The 17058-nt window shown below is 47.8% G+C and overlaps 1 protein-coding gene across 4 annotated transcripts in view; it reads right to left on the bottom strand.

Annotated features, from left to right (window-relative positions):
• Positions 1–17058, bottom strand: part of ASTN2 (astrotactin 2) — an 851085-nt gene that overhangs the window by 800990 nt on the left and 33037 nt on the right. The gene's annotated exons all lie outside the window — the stretch shown is intronic.

Below are 17058 nucleotides of genomic sequence, written 5' to 3' on the forward strand. Positions count from 1 at the left end.
TCTGGGCAAGCTGCTAAGGAAACCTGGGTGCTCCCTCCTCGGTGCTGGCTACAGACTCCGACGATGCAAGTCCTTGCCCAGCCCTATCCTTGTGCTGGCTCTCTCCAGCCATTCTGGACCTGCTGGAGAGGCCTGCCCTGCTCAACCCCAAAGACATGAATTATGGGAATAATCAACCTTTATATACCTACTCTGTGTATATGTTAGTATCATCATTTCAACATCTAAACTCAATTTGGGATGGGATTATCTCTTGCATTTGCAGGGTGACAGAAACACCCCGATGCTCACCTCTAAGGCCTCATGACCCCTGGCTGGTCCCCTTAGTTCTATCACACCCTTCAGTAAACCCTCCACTGCTCCGTCTCCTGAATGTGCTCAGAAAGAAGCCATCTGCTTCCTGCCAGCACCCTGAATGATACAACACTGAAGGCCCCAGAGCCTGTTCATTCATTAAGCATCTGTTCATCCCCAACTTGTGCAAGTTACCTTGTGTCTGAGCAGAACTAGTGGTGGAGGACAGCTTTAAAGTATGGGAAATGAAACAAATACTTCATATGCAACATCTTATTTCATTCTCTCAACAGCCCTGCAGATTTGGCATCGCTGTGGCCAACTGGTAAACCAAAGTGCGAAAAGAAAATTGTCCAAGGTGACAGAGCCCGTTCATGGCAATGGGGAGGCAGGAAACTAGGATTGACCCCACTCCAACCCTCCTCCACTCTTCGTGAAGACACAGGCATGATGTCACCATATGGGGTAGGCCATGGGAGGGCATACACGCAGAGCAAGCTGTGAACCATCAGCTCAGGGAAAAGCCATTTGTGGGTAAGGTTGAGGGACCGTTGAGCAGGACTGTGTAACAGGCCTGCAAGCATGTGTGGGATTTCCACATATGGACGGGCTCTACAAAGAGGGTCTCGGAACAGCACTGGGGACATAACAGGGAGATGAAGGACAGATATGCTGAATCTGGGCTTAAAGACGTCACGTGTCATCAGCCGTCACTGCCTATGTAGTCTAGCCGTGCCTTGCCCAGTCATGAATATACCTCTTCCCCTAACCCACTGAGACTGTGTAGTGCACACTGCACTTTCAAAGAACCTCAGTTTCCCCATCTAGAATACATGCTTTGTTTTATATCCACTTGCTTAGGCATGGATTAAGTCCCCTGGAGCATCATAGTAGTGGAACCAAAAAGTACATTCTTTGGGACTCAAATTCACATTAACTTACACCTCGTCTTACCCATTCACTTCCACGAGCCTCTAAACCATGTGACTGAGGGCATAACCCGTACATGTTTCCCTCTGAAGCCTGTGTAGTACCTAATACAGGGCGGCATCCAATAAATGCTTGCAGAACAGCAAATTAATGTGGTCCAGCCTCCTCCTTGGCTAACTTGGAAAAATCAAGGACCAGGGAGGTAATGACTTATCCAAAGTCACCAAGCACATTAATGGCTCCTTCAGGGCATCAGCCCAGTAAAGACTTAACTCTTAGCACTCATCCCCAACGGCCCGTTGTGTAGGCCATGGGTCACAGGTTGCTGACTTCCGTCTGGTATTGCAGATGGGAGGTTCAACGAGAAAACAGGCCAGGTGAGTCTTTCTGTGAGTAGAAAGAAATACGAGCCTTTCGAACTTGCCTAAATTCTCTGACAAGTTTGATCAAGTACAGAATAAAAGGTGGCATGATTTACCTAGTTTTTCCAAATGCTGTTGATGAGGTACCACGTGAAAAACTACTGAAAAAGCTAAATAACGAGGGGATGGGGTATGAAGGGTGGTTGACAGAACAGGAGGCAGGTAAGCCTCGGGACACAAAGGTCTGGTATCTGCAAAGAAGAGAAGATGCTTGTTGAGTAAGCCTGAGAAAAGCAGCCTGGCCTTCCAGAAGGAGCTGGACTCCAACTTGAGTTCCCGGGAACTCTGAGCTCCCACGCTGCATCCTCAAGGACTCTATCAAGAGGCACAGTAAAAAAAAAAAAAAAAAAAAAAAAAAGAGGCACAGTAAATAGAATAGTGGTGTCACTGGACTCTGCCCTCCTCCGTCATGGTGCTGCTCCCGTACCACCTAACACGAGGGTATGCCTTAGGAGCAACCCCCAAAGGAAAGTGGTGTGTGTTTGACTCAGGTTCATCCCCGGTTGGCTGGGGGCCTCCACTCATTACAATCTCTCAATGACGCCGGCACACAGGGCAGCCACCAGCTGAAACATCGGCCCTCTCCATGGGGGAAGGAAGGAGAAAGTTCTGGAATATCTTCCCCCGACAGGTGAACGCTCTGACCCACAAGTGGCACCCAACACTTGCACTCACACCTGTAGTTACATGAGCCATTTGACCATAGGCAGGCAGAGAAGTGCGACCCTAGCGTGAGCCCAGAGAGGAGAGGGATCAGAAATACTGGACAGAAGAGCACTGACAGTTTGGCCAACAGACCCTTGCAAGAAAACCCGCCATGTTCTGATGACCTGGGATGGGGTGCGGGGAGCGCTCAGCAAGCCTCTGAGCTTAGCAGAGGGTGGAGGTAGCTTGGATTGGTGGGTGGAAAGGCACTGGCCTGGGAGTCCGCATGCACGCCAGGCAGGCCGCTCTCTCTGCAGCACGAGGGGGAGGCTCTGTGAGCCTCTCGCCTGCTCCTTCCGAGCACGGATCCTCCTTGGCAGAGTGTGACAAGTTAACACAGCATTCCGTTTGCTCGGTGCCCCTGACACGTTACATAACTGAGCCCCATTCTGCTGTCACCCAAGGCCTTGTAAACTTGAGGGCAGAGGCCTTGTCTTACTCATCTTGCAAAAACCTAGCACGGTTCTTTACGAGCCGGAGGCACTGCCTACATGTTTATTTAATAAATGAACAGATTACATTTTCTGAAAACGAAGGCTTGAAGGACTCGGCCTAGCCAACTGTGGACGTTCCAAGGAATCCGTGCAATGATAAAACCGACAACGTCAAGGATCAGCTGATAAAGATTGATGATAAATACTAATAATAATAATAATAAAAACATGCATGCAGCACCAGTTTACAGATCCTCTTCACCGCTATTCTCTGTTTTAATGTTCTCATTAACACTACGTGGGAAGCAGAGGTAAAGATGAGGAAGTTGAGGTCCCAAGAGGTAACGGGATTTTGCCAAGGTCACACAGCTAGTCAAGGTAGAGCTGGATTAGAAGAGTAGGCCTAGCGCTCTTTGCCCATGAGTTTTCCATAAGAAATCTTCTCCTCTCCTCGACTCTTCCTATAGCATGAATAAGCCCTTGTTGTAACACACAGACCACAATTTTCCCTGCATCTTACAGATTAGACTTCTGAGTCATCCTTGCGGCCTGAGGCTTGGTGTCTGAGCTCCCCAACCCCACTATAGCCATCCACTTTGCCTCCCTGCTCAAGCAACTCAGGTCTCAGGGACACCTGCTCTGAACCACAAATAGCATCAATTCCATGTTCTTCAGTGAGTCCTTTAATTCGTGGGGATGTTTTCAGAGCAGAATGGAGGCTCAGTCTTATATGACGTCACTACCCCATTTTGGGTGATGTTTTGTAACCATGATAAACACAAGCGAACTGCAATAAAAGAAGCTTATTATGTAAGCTTCTCTTAGCAATTCCCTGCAATGGCGCTTTGTGGGGGGCAGGGCCACTCACTGAACAGACCAAGAGCTTGGGGTCTACAGATTAAGTGACAGAAAAGACCGTATAGTGGCTAGTTAAGAGCATGAGCCACAAGATTCAGCCAAAGCTGGGGGCGCCTGGGTGGCTCAGTCAGTCGGGCATCTGACTCTCGATTTCAGCTCAGGTCATGATCCCAGGATTATAGGATCCAGCCCCGCATCAGGCTCTGTGCTCATCACGGAGTCTGCTGTCCCTCTCTCCTCCTCTGCCCCACCCCTACCCCCACTCATTCTTTCATTCTCTCTCTCTCAAATATATAAGTCTTTAGAAAAAAAAAAAAAAAAAGAATCAGCCAAATCTGGGTTCTAGTGTGAGCACTGCTGCTTCTGAGCTCTGTGACCTTCTGGCACTAACACCTCTAAGTCTCAAATTCATTCTCTGTAAAGTAGGGACACATTCCCAATCCTCTTACGGTTGTTGTAAAGACAAATGAGAGAATGCATATGAGGCTCTTGCAGAGGGACCTGCTCATGATAAGCACTGAGCACGTGAATTACATCACTCACGTCTGCTTTCCCTCTAGGTGGGAAGGCCCGAAAGGCTAAGGCCCTCTTTGCTGGTCCACGGCCGTTTCCCCAGAGGCTAACACAGTGACTGGGCCTTGTTCAGTGCTTTATGAACTCTTGTAATTATTAGGAGACTTGATGGAGTTCCCACAGGTATCTGATTTCTCTATAAAATCACTGGAGCTGTTGCTTCTCAGACATAGAGAACTTGGCTAGCTCTCATCGGCTGTTATTTCTAGGTCTGCCTAGAATCACAGAGACCTTGAGGAAAGAGGCGCTTTACAGCATCCCCTAACCACTTACTTGCGAGAGTCATCTATCTCCACAAGGCCCTGTCCTGTCTCCACACGATGAGCTCTGTACTATAACCCCCTGCACAGCGTGAGGTAGGTGCCACCATAACAATCTCCACTTGTAACCCTGCAGGTTCTCATTTCCAAAACAGAATAGCAATCCCGGGTCTCCACCTGACCCCAAGAAAAGCAAGGGGGAGTCAACAATGACTTTCCCGTAGCTAACAATCTGGAGGCGGGCAGGACTTAAAACAACAGCAAAGGATCAGGGATTCACTAAAGCCATGCAATGTTTATGCAGTAAGTCTTCATCAACCTTGGGAAAGTACAATAGTTGACAAGAACAGGTATGAGAGCTCTAGAATTCTTAAACAGGGGTTCTGGGAAACACACCGTAAGGACACACACACACACACACACACACACGGGGTCAGAGCTTTGAATCTTACACTCAACACAAGCTAAAGTAGGATCCACTGAAACAAAAACAAACAACGACAAGAAAGACTCCTAGGTTGTTGGGCATTTGTTTTTAAACCACTCAAGGTAGCTATAATGCACGAAACAGGGACCTCTTTTCATGGGTTGGGTAAACACGACCATGGGGTGGTAAGATCTGCCAAAGAAGATTCTCTTCCACGGTTTCCATTATGGTGCCTCTGCCTCACTGCAAAGTTTTTGGAATAAATGAATCCCATGCATTGGGGGAAGGTAAGCATGCAATTGCATCTCCCGTCACTCTCCTTCGTCTTCCCCACTGTGTGTACGCTCGCCAGTTATCTCTGAGTTAAGGGCACCGGAGAGTGGGAGAGCGTCCTCAGCCCGTATCGAAGGCTAAAGGCAAACATCAAGAAACTGCTTTGGTTTCCCGGGAACCAGAAGGATGATTGCCATGTGCTAAGAGTTCTGATCTAAAAAACATGTATAAAAATAACACGCACTTTTAACATGTTGGTTTATAAATATAAAATCCCATTATCACAGAGCCACAGTCAGCCCAGTCTCCAAGGATTACTGTGCATTTAACACAGTAGGAAAAATAATCACTTGTAGGCTTTAGAAATGCCCCGAACCTTGATTCCAGGTATTGGCACAGCACAGTCCTGCCCGAACTTAGGTCAGGTAACATGGGGCAGATCTATGTAAGTCATCATTTACTTAAGGGAAACGAAAGTGCTGTTAACGAAGACAGAGAATCTTACGACAAACACAGGACGATACTTGCCAACAAACGTACAGGCCAGCCCAGAGTAACAAATCCGTGCTAAGTGTCCTTCCCTGCCATGCTCTGCGTTAGAACGACATGAGTGCTACTCAAACGTAAAGTTCTTCCTCTGGTTGTTAATGACATTATTTTATATTACAAAATAATATAAAAGCGCCAGTGATCCTGATTGCTCTTGGAATCTCTTGGGAAACGAGTCTCTGTGTAACGTGATTATAATGATTCATTGTATTTGCGTAGGGTTTTGTAGCTTAGAAAACACTTGCCATCCATTATTTATATTATCATTATTAATAATAATAGCTACCATTCGTTGTATGCTTTTTAGGGGCCAGGCACTGTTCAGCGAACGGTAAACACGATGTCTATAATCCTCACGATATCCCTGCAAGGAGGCTGTGAACACCCATTCCATACGGGGGAAGACCGAGGCCGCACGAGGCCCTAACTCCTGAGCGGTGGAGGTGATAGTAAAACCCGTGCTTGCCGGGCCCCAAGGCACAGGCCATCGTCATTCCAACTATGGCATTTCCTGGGACCTTGACATCGCCGGTTTACTATCTAGCATCTGGCACCCTTGAAGACTAAACGCTCTTTGGAGGCAGGAAACGTGTGCTGTTCAGAGCCATCAAGCCGCTACCTAGCACGATCCTTGCGACACGACAGGCAGTTGAGGAGTATCTGCTAAAAGAAGGACCCAAGAAGTCCGCACACATCTCTTCTGAGCCGAGGAGATTACTTGCTGTTTTCTCTGTTAATAGAAGCAGGGATGTGATGACTCGAAGAGGTAGAGCAACTTCCCCAAAGGCCCCAAAGGTAAGTGCTAGGGACAGGACCCTACCCTAAGCCGTCTGGCCCTTGGTGTCATTGGCCATCCTCAGCCCTCAGCTGCCTCCTTACTGCAGCAAGGCAGGTGCATCTGCTGTGTCACGGCGGGTTGGCTGAGGAGCGGCGGGCAGGAGCTGCAGGCCAGCCCTAAGCCCGGGTACTGCCCACCTGTCCCCACGTCCCCGCCCCCCTGTCAGCCCGGGTGGAAGCCCATGGATGACTGTGAGCGTAAACGTGGAGGCTCCCGTTTGGGATTGGATGAGGTTGGAGAGGGTAGTAGATGCAGAGCTGACAATTCAGGCAGCCAAATTCAATTTGAGGGAATTTGGTTCAGTGCTTTCCATTAACAACATTCTAAGAAAAATATAATTCCCAGGACTGAAAAAGGAAAGGAGAAAAGAAAACAACTTTTCATCGTGTGCAGTCAAGGCAAAGCAAATCAATCACGCTCTTTCTCGCCCAGCCCGGCAATGCCTCGGTGAGCACCAAAGGCGCAGGCCCTCTGAGCTCCGGGTCGGTCCTCAGGGCCCGGTGGAGGAGAGACAAGGATCGGGCAGAGAAAGAGCAGACCCGTGAAAGGTTATCTGCATTCCCCACCACCTTCCATCACATGAAGCAGCCTTCACAGTTCCGAAAACACTTTGCCTCCCTTTGGTCACCAAACCTTTGGAAATGGGTCATATTATAATTCCTATTTTTATAAATGAGAGAGTGGATGGGAGTCATTACATAACACACTCAGCATCGACTAGTAAGTGGCGGGGATGTGCACCCAGGTCCTTGCGACCCCAAAGGCCAAACCCTTAAACTCTACATTACCGAAGGGCCCCTAGGACCCAAGGGAGACGGAGACGGAGACGGAATCCAGCTGGACATTTGCACACATGCACGCTTTTTCTATTCCATTCAAGCCATCCCAGCAAGGGAACTACAAGGGCTGTGTGTATCTCAATAGGGAGGCATCATTCCCTGCCTCGCCCCCCCACATCCAAGCACAACTGGAACCAAAATAGCAATGCTTTAAATTCCATGAGCGCTGTTCCGGTCAGAGGGTCTGTTCGCCTGCCCCTGGGGAGCCAGGGAGCAACGCGGCCCAGGACGCCTGCCCGGCAGGCAGTGAGGCCCCACAGCAAGGACGTGACCTCGGGAGCTGGGCGACGTGACCTTGAATCCCAGTCTCACCCTTACTGGCTGCCTGACCTGGAATAAGGCTTGTTACCTCCTTGGGCCCCAAGCTCCTGATCCACAAAGTGAGCACAGCAGTTGCACCTCACCCCCCAGGGCGGGACCGGCTCACGAGTGAGACCTGGAGCCCTTACGCAGCGTCTGGAAGATGGAGCACACTTGGTAATTTTGTTATGACCGTGGCTAGATGGCACAGCCCTCCTCCATCGGGGAGGCCCTTGCAGAACCATCTAGTCTAGCATGCTTACTCTGCGGGGGAGAGGACGGAGTCCGGGCCAGGAAGCTGGGCCCCCGCCCAGCCCGCTGCACCCTGCCAGCCGGCGGCAGCCAGGCTCCGGAGCGCGGACGGGCCTGTGCTGCACTCACATGCCCTTCTCGAAGCCTCATGCTTCCTTCCTTCCTTCTGTGCAGCTGTGCACCTGAGGGCGGGTTCCCTTGCCCACCTGTGGCCGCAAGCGAGGTGGCCGAGGCTGAGCGGGGCTTTCAGGGGATCCTGCAACGCTCATCGGCAGAGCAGCTGCTGCTATTTCCCACGTCTCGTCGAACATCCTTGGTCCCGAAGCTGCACGAGGCCAGACTGCAGCCCCTGGGCCAGCGCAGGTGCGCGACCTTTCAGCCAATGAAAGGATTCAAGGGAGGTGGTGGCCTGGGTGGATCAGCCTTGCGCCTGGCTTTCCGTCCCTCTATCGGATGTCCCTTGGCTGTTGCATGGCTCATGGACCCTTCCCCGCAGAGGGTGAGGAGGGAAGGGGAGAGCCTCTGAGCTGCCGATCAGTCGGGCGCTAGCAGGAGGTAGTGGGTCTTCCCACGCCGTCGGGTGCCAAGGCTGCCTCTGCAAACACCGACCCCATTCACGCAGGCACTTGAGGGCTGAGGGGTGTTTCCACAATCACGGACTGGGACCCCGGACGTGGACGGTTCGAGTACCACTGCTGTCACTTACTAGCCATGTGAATTTAGGCCACCTACTTTGCCCCACTGAGTCTCGGTCTCTCCATCTATAAGCTAAGAACAAGATCACCTACCCCAAAGGTTGCAAAAATTACATGAAATGATAAAAGCAAGACATACAGGACAGTGCTTGCCATATAGTAGATACTGGATGTATTTTATCCATTATTAAAAGTGATTTTGACAAAATCCTTAAAAAATAATAAAATAAAGGGATCCCTGGGTGGCTCAGCGGTTTAGCACCTGCCTTAGGCCCAGGTGTGATCCTGGAGTCCTGGGATCGAGTCCCACATCGGGCTCCCGGCATGGAGCCTGCTTCTTCCTCCTCCAGTGTCTCTGCCTCTCTCTCTCTCTCTCTCCCTCTCTCTCTGCCTATCATAAATAAATAAATAAATAAATAAATAAATAAATAAATAAATAAATCTTTAAAAAATAATAATAAAATAAAATAATTTATTTTGAATCCCGACTACCCTTATTGAGCACTGAGTAATGGACAGAGCCGTTGAATCAATATGTTGTACACCTGAAACTAATATAACTTTGTATGTGAACTACACTTGAGGGTATTTTTTTTTAAGTCTTAAAAAATACATTCTGGCTAATGTGTACTCCAAATCCTGAGGTTCTGCAGCTCTCCACCTCTTCCCTGCAAACCCTGGCTGATGTTGGCTGCCTGGAAAAACACTCTGCAAATGTATCACGCAGGTTCTTGTTTGCAAGCACATTGGAAAGCTGCAGCGTAAAGCGCAAACTCGAATATAGAGCCAGATTTCCACTGAATTCCCCGTGGCTTTAACACTTCTAAGCCGTAGCATTATATCTGAGAAGTCACTGGATTTCCCGGAGACTCAGTTTCCTCACTGGGGGTGATGGCATTTCCGGATGTGCCACCTGCATGTGAGTGTGGGGAAGGGAGGTACACACGTTTTTGTTGCTGTCACTAGCATTGTTGTTATTGCTGTCGGTGGATGAGTGTATTCATATTTCCTGAGTACCATGTATGGGCCCCGCACTTAAACATTAACCTCTTTTTACGCTGACACTGAAAACTCAGTGTGAATCCCATTTTACAGATGCAGGAATTATGCATATAAAGAAACTAGTTAAAACTTCACTTCAGGCCCCTGGAGGTGCTCAGGGGTTGAGCATCTGCCTTTGGCTCAGGCTATGACCCCAGGGTCCTGGGATCGAGTCCCCCATCAGGCTCTCTGCATGGAGCCTGCTTCTCCCTCTGCCTGTGTCTCTGCCTCTCTCTGTGTGTCTCTCGTGAATAAATAAATAAAACCTTAAAAAAAAAAAAAAAGAAAACAACTGCACTTCTACAACTTTCTCTGATGCCCACCTGCTCAAACTCCATAAACCTGGCTTGCCTTCCTTTCTCCGCTAACGGCGTCTTCAACACTTTGTTTCTGAGTGCACGTTTATCTCTCTGAGGTGCTCAAACCAAGGACAGAGTTGCCTTCATTTCTGCATCCCTGGTATCTCACACGGTGCCTAAATTAATGTCCAGTGAAGTGAAAACCCACCAAGTCAAACAAAAGGATGCAGCCCAGTGAAATGTGCTCTTCCAGAGTTAGAAGCATCTGCTTAGAAAGGCCTCTTTTGAAGAAGAAATGTGATTACAGAGATGCTGGGGTTATCAAGAGTGCTCAGAAGGAACCCAGGTGGGAAATCAGAGCGCAAACTGGAACAGATTCCCACCTTCATAATGAGGGAGAAAGGAAATTAATGATGACTCTGAGGTGGCAAAGATCCTGAACCCATCTTTGATAATCTGTCTTTTGCCAGAAACACGAGAAAAAAAAAAAAAAGGAGAAGAAATGTGGACAATTAGGAAGTAATTAAGATCTCACAGAAAGAGCTATGACAGATAGCAGTTAAGGGAATACTTAGTGATTTGGGGAAAAACACAAATCAGCAGGTTGGACAGCATGTATCCGAAGGTGTTCCAGGGAAGAGCTAATATAGTTACTGAAGCACTCACAATTATTTCTGAAAAGTCACGCTAGAACAGCAGCGGAATATATACTTAAATTTTCTAAAACATCAAATGTCATATTTATCTTTTAGAAAGAAGGGAAAAATGCATGAAGCAGGAGCTTTAAGAACTAAGAGAAGAGAGAAATACTTCCAGCCAGTACATGACAGGCACTTGCAGAAAGAGCATCCCGTTGGACCATCCACTTGCAAGCCAGGCCTGGCTTCTTCCCATTTTCCAGAACAGGAAGCCAGGTCTCTGGACGGGGAAGCAAACTGTCCAGGGACGGCCGCTAATCGTTTCCTGAGCTGGGACTCAACCCCAGTCTCTGCCTCGCTCTGGCAGGGACTATGTCTTACCCTTTTTATTGCTCTTCTACAAGAAAGATTAACAAATTGGACACAACCCAGGAAAACAAAGGAATTATGAGACTGCATAAGACTGGGGTTATAAAAACAGCACCAATCACAGCCCGCAAACATGATAGCTTTTCAATAGCATTACCAAGACAGTGGATGAAAAGATCACAAGATGACTTAATCTGGACCACAATAACTCAAAAACGTCTCTTGCAAAATTAATTCAAATAAGCTAGGAGGGGCTGCAAAACTGCAAGCCTCAGAAATTAGCTCAAAGGCAGTAAACAAAGAATAATGGTGGAAATGATTCAAACACAAAGGAAGGCACCAAGTCTGGGGAAGCTCAAAGCCCCCCATAATGTCATTTCATGAATCTTCCCAGCTAGTTAGTAATGCACCGCACGCCTGAGTCAAGGTACCAGGAGGAGGAGAGTCTTGAGTGAAGCCTCATTTTGAGGCCTGGAGTTAATAAAGGAAGAAAGGCCCAGACGAGGGCTACTCTCCTCTCTCACCATTAGCAGCTACAAAGGAGGAACTGTGGGCGATGCATTAAGGAGGAATGAGTCAGGCTGAACAGGAGTCTCAACATCTGGGGGAACCAAACACCCTCAACCCAGGATTGGGCTGCCACATGTGAGGTCCTCCCTGACTAGGGTGGTCTCCATCCAATCCTTTCCAATTGGCCAGCAGGGTGATTTCTAGAACCAATTCTTCCTCCTGATGGAGTCCCTGATCCCTAGTCCTTACCTAGATGACCCCCTAAGATCTGGAGTTCAGGGGTAGTACCAAAGTCTTTCCCATCAGTTAATGCAACAAACGTGTCCCCACACAACTGTGTGTCACACACCATCTTTGGCCCTAAAGACAGAAGACGAGCAAGGCAGCAGTCTTTGCTCTGCATTCGAGAAGCTCAAGCCTGTGAAGGGTGTTTGACCTGGGGCTTGCTGTGCATGATTTAATCTTGCTTGAATTTATGCTCAGAAGACTCATCACCCTTCACTGAGGTTTAGGTATATGGTTCAAGGCCACAGAGTGAGCCAATGCCAGAGCTGGCATTCAAATCTGTGTCTTTACTACACAAACTCACCAAAATCATCTACAATGGACATCCGGGCCACCAGTGCACGGCTGTAGGTAGGCCCAGGAAAATGATGACTTTAAAAATTGCGCATCTATCTTGTGCCGGGCATTTTGCTTAGCAGGGGTTCTCAACGAATCTTCATAAATCCTATTAAAGAGTCATCATTAACCTATATTGCACGTGAGGAAAGGAAGGCTTGAAGAGGCACAAGGTCATAAGTCGTTTGTATGTAGAGAAGTGAGAGATCCAAGCTCTCTCCAGGCCCCAAGCCTCAGAGTCTTTAAGAAGCCCACCGCTTAGCAAGGATGCGTATGTCTACTGCTGCTACAACGAACTGCCAAAATCTCAGAAACATAAAACAATACAAACTCATGACCTTACAGCTCTGGAGGTCAGAAGTTCAAAAAGGGTTTCACTGGGGCAAAAATCAAGGTATTGCCAGGGCAGCATTCCTTTCTGGAGGATCCAAAGAAGAATCCCTTTCCTGGTCTTTTCTAACTCCCAGAGCTGCCTTCCTTGGCTCCTAGTCCCTTTGTCCTTCTTCAAAGCTTGTAGCACGGCATCCCTGGGTCTCCCTCTGAGGCCCTCCACACCCCTCCCCTGACTCTAATGCTGGTCTCTCACTCTTAAAAAGACTCACGCGATTATATTGGGCCCACCCAGATAATTCAAGATAATCTTCCCATCTCAAGCTCCTTTACTTAATCACACCTACAAAGTTCCTCTCGTCGTGTGCCAAAGATATTTGGGGGTTAAGACGTAGACATCTATGGGTGTGGGGGCATTATTCCATCTACATAGGACAGCGGAATCATACTTAACTATAGTAGAAACTATAAATAATAAAGACATTGAGGGGGACGCCTGGGTGGCTCAGTGGTTGAACATCTGCCTTTGTCTCAGGTCATGATCCCGGAGTCCTGGGATCGAGTCCCGCATCGGGCTCCCCACAGGGAGCCTGCTTCTCCCTCTGCCCCTGTCTCTGCCTCTCTCTCTCTCTCTCTGTGTCTCTCATGAATAAATAAATAAAATATTTTTTAAAAAATTAAAAAAATAAAGGCACAGAGGTAAAATGAGTCTTTGGGAACATGTGTGCAAGTGGCAAGGTGTAAATCTAAACTCAGATTGGTCTAACTTCAGAGTCCATTTTCCCCTTTCCACAGCACACATAGGCCCCAGGAAAATGCTGCAGACAGATAAACCATCCAGCACATTCAAATGGATAAGCAGTCAGATCTAAATTAATAATCGTCCAGGAAGGTTGCAAGACAGACTCGGTGACTCTCTCTCTGGACTGGTGGGAAATGACTGTGGATGATATGATGCTGGTGCTTTTGGAAATACCAACAAATAGATGTTTGAGGGTTAGCTGAATGCTGAGGAGTGTAGATAAAGGTAAAAAATAAATAAATAAATAAATAAATAAATAAATAAATAAATAAATAAATAAACAAACAAACTCTTTCTCAGCAGGATGCAGAGTAGAAGAAAAAGGCTGTTGCAGGAAGTATGACAAATATGGATTCAGGTCCCAGACCATCCGACTCCGGCCACAAGTGGTTTCTGTCACTTCTTTGGGCTTAGCTTCCTCATTTCAAAGTAGAGGCAGAGATGTCTGCCTGGGATGAGCCAGCGAGGTAATACCTGTGTGGTGTCCAACCCCGCATCCGCACATGGTAGGGGCGTGATAATCATGGCCATCTTCAAGTTCTTTCCTTCTCTGTTCTGACTTAGGTTTAAGAGAAAGAAACGAAGACACTTTTGTTTCAAGAAGGATGGCTGGCTGTGCAGCTCACCTTTAAAAAAACCAGCCACTCCGCCCTCCTGCCTGTGCTCAAGGCTTGGCTGGAGGCTGAGACACACAGGCGACCAAGGAGGGAAGGCAGGCGGTGGACCCTCCAGACCAAGAGGACAAACACAATGCATTATTCAGGGTATCGGTGTCAGGCTTCTGTCGGGAATGGGCAAGGGAGCAGGAGAGGCCGTGTGAACTCCTCGGGACTTGGCTGGTCTCCAAAGGAGGCCAGATGCCACCGTCCCCACTCAGCCCTTGCACATGTACTGGGACCTTCTCAGGAAACTCAGCGCTCCGAGCTGGGCAGCAGGTTAATCGAGCCACCTCCCGGCTCTGGAAAGCCTTTACTAAAACCGTGTTTTGGAAGCCATAAACCGACTGTGCTGTGAGAGGCCCGATGCGGAAGGCGCTGCGGGCAGGACCAGCCTCGCCGGTAAACAGAAGCACTAACAGTGTGCAGGGGTGACAGGCAGCGTCCCACGCCCGAAAAGATGCTCTTACCTCTGTTGCCACATCTAAAATCCCACTGGGTGGGGATTCCTGGGGGGCTCAGCGGTTGAGCATCTGCCTTCGGGTCAGGGTGTGATCCTAGAGTCCTGGGATCGAGTCTTGCATCGGGCTCCCTGCATGGAGCCTGCTTCTCCCTCTGCCTGTGTCTCTGCCTCTCTCTCTCTCTCCAGCTCTCTGTCTCTCATGAATAAATAAAATCTTTTAAAAAATAAAATAAAATCCCACTGGAGCTCTCTCTGAGTATAAACTGGTACAACTCTTTTGGAGGCCAATTCAGTGGTGTCTATGCAACGTGAAAATGCCCGTATTCTCTAACTACCCCTAGGGATCTAACCTACTGAAATATTCACACACTTGGGGCGCCTGGGTGGCTCAGTCAGTTAAGCGTGTGATTACGGCTTCTGCTCAGGTCATGATCTCGGTCATGAGGCTGAGCCCCGCATTGGGTTCCATGCTCAGTGTGGAGTCTGCTTGAGATTTTCTTCCTTTCCTCTCCCTCTGCTCCCTCCCCCTCTGCGTGTACACGTGAACTCTGCACTCTCTCAAAATCCTAAGAAAAAAGAAATACACTCTGAAAGCTACATAGACAAAAGAGTTCACCGTAGCGTGCTTTTGAAATGAAAGATTAGAAGCAACATAAATGTCCATCAATAGGAAAATGGGTTGGATAAATTACAGCATACCCTTAATACAGAATGAGGTCATTCGAAATAATGAAGTAGATCGAAATGTTGTGATAATGAAAGATTTCCAATCATTTTTAAATGAAAAACATACACATACAAGTCTCAGAATAATAGAGCAATGATCCTGCATATGGGGAAAACACAGAGGCGTATTCGGATTTATACGCACATGCGGATGCAAATAAAGAGAAAAATAATTGAGAAGGATATACACCAATCAGTTCACAGCGATTATCTCTGGGTAGGGAAGTGAGATAGAGAAGACCAGGAGCAAACTGTCACTTTTTACTCCCTGTGGTTTTACTTTGTTTATATTTTTATCAAAAGAATGGCTTTATACATTATTACTTATGCAACTTAGAAAAATATGTTACAAAATGAAAACCATTTCTGCAGCTAATGGGACCAGAACGAGGCTTGGCAGGTGGATTCAAGTCCTTCATTTCTCAGATGGGGACGGCAGGCAGAGATGGAGGAGGGATCAGTCCAAGGTCACCTAATGGAGTGACAGTTGACCCAGAGCTCCCAGCACCCAGTGCAGAGCTCTCTCTACCACTGGAAAGGTCCGGGGTCGGTCCTCGAGTGTCCATGTTACAAAGGCAAATTGCCACTAGATAGCAGGCGAACTTTAATTACCAGCTACATGGGGGCAGTGTGCTGTAGAGGCCTGGGTCAGGATGCTATTTCTGCCGCTGGCTAGCCTGGGGCCTCGACCAAGTTCATTTTTTTTCCCACTGAGACTGATTTCTTACCTGCGACATGGAGTCAACCCCACCTTTCTCATGGTGTTATGAGATATTATGAACATCAAACATTAATTTTCCTCCCTCCTATTGATGAAATACTCATTCCCTCCCCCCTCCTTTCTAAGAGGGATGCCACTCCTGAAAAAATTGAGAGACAACTAGGTTGAGTGTGTCCCAAAGCTAAGGGTTTAAATTTCTGCTATACACTAGACCCACCTGGTAGCATTTGAAAAAGTATGAAAACATTCTCTTCACTTCATTGCTACCTCTCCTCAAGTTTCTCAATCCCTTTGGGTCCTTCCTACTTATCAGGAAGAAAAATAAAGATGTCTTTGGGTCACGCTGCTGTCATCAGGAGCAACGGTTTCAATGTGCTTCCCCATCTCTGGGGTCCGGGGCCAGGGTCAACTGCAGAGGAAAAGGCATGTAAGGCAAGATGCCTCTTGGGGAAAAAAGGGTCCCCATGTTCTTCTGAAGCTGGCAAGGAAGTCACCAAACTATCTCCCACTGACCCAAAGAGACCCATCCCCGAGCCCACATAGAGCAGGGCTGCTTTGACAAGGTGAAGTGATGGTGACGAGCTAGTTTCAAATATAGCTCCCCAACCTGCCTGTGCTAGATGCCTGCGATTCCACCATTAGTCCTTCCGGTTAAGTCTTTGAAGGCCTCTGTTAGCATACAGACGCTTCTCTTGGGAGGAATAATAAAATGTAATCCAAGTGAACAGACATTTACTGACGGTTGCTCTACACCAGGCACTTGTGAGGTGTAGTGGGACATCCAAAGATGAATGCGATACTTCCCTGCCCTCCAGGAGCTTATCGCTCACTAGAAACAGTAAGATTCATGCCAAACAACTGAAGACAAGGGGAAAAAATCAAAAGTTAGGTGAAAGACAAAGAAAATTCCACACAGGTTCTCTCCCCTGTATATTTTATTGGGAATTCAACTGCAGTACATATCACCTTGAAGGACTTCCATGAAACATCATGATTTTTAGAAGTATTTTACAAAGATCGATCTGACAGTTTTGCAGATGATGAGTAAAAATGGACAAGGCTAGAGGCCAGGAGGAAAAAAAAAAAAAACAAGAGAATCTAATGTGAAAGAGTATATGGCAGGAGAGGGTAGGCTCTAGAAGGAGGAAGGGATCCATCTAGGCTTGTACCCAACAGATCTTTTCTTTTTTTCTACTGAGCACTTACTACTATGTGCAAAGCTACGACCCTAAA

Source organism: Canis lupus, chromosome 10 (genome assembly GCF_048164855.1).
Source record: "Canis lupus baileyi chromosome 10, mCanLup2.hap1, whole genome shotgun sequence".
Classification (NCBI taxonomy): Eukaryota; Metazoa; Chordata; class Mammalia; order Carnivora; family Canidae; genus Canis; species Canis lupus.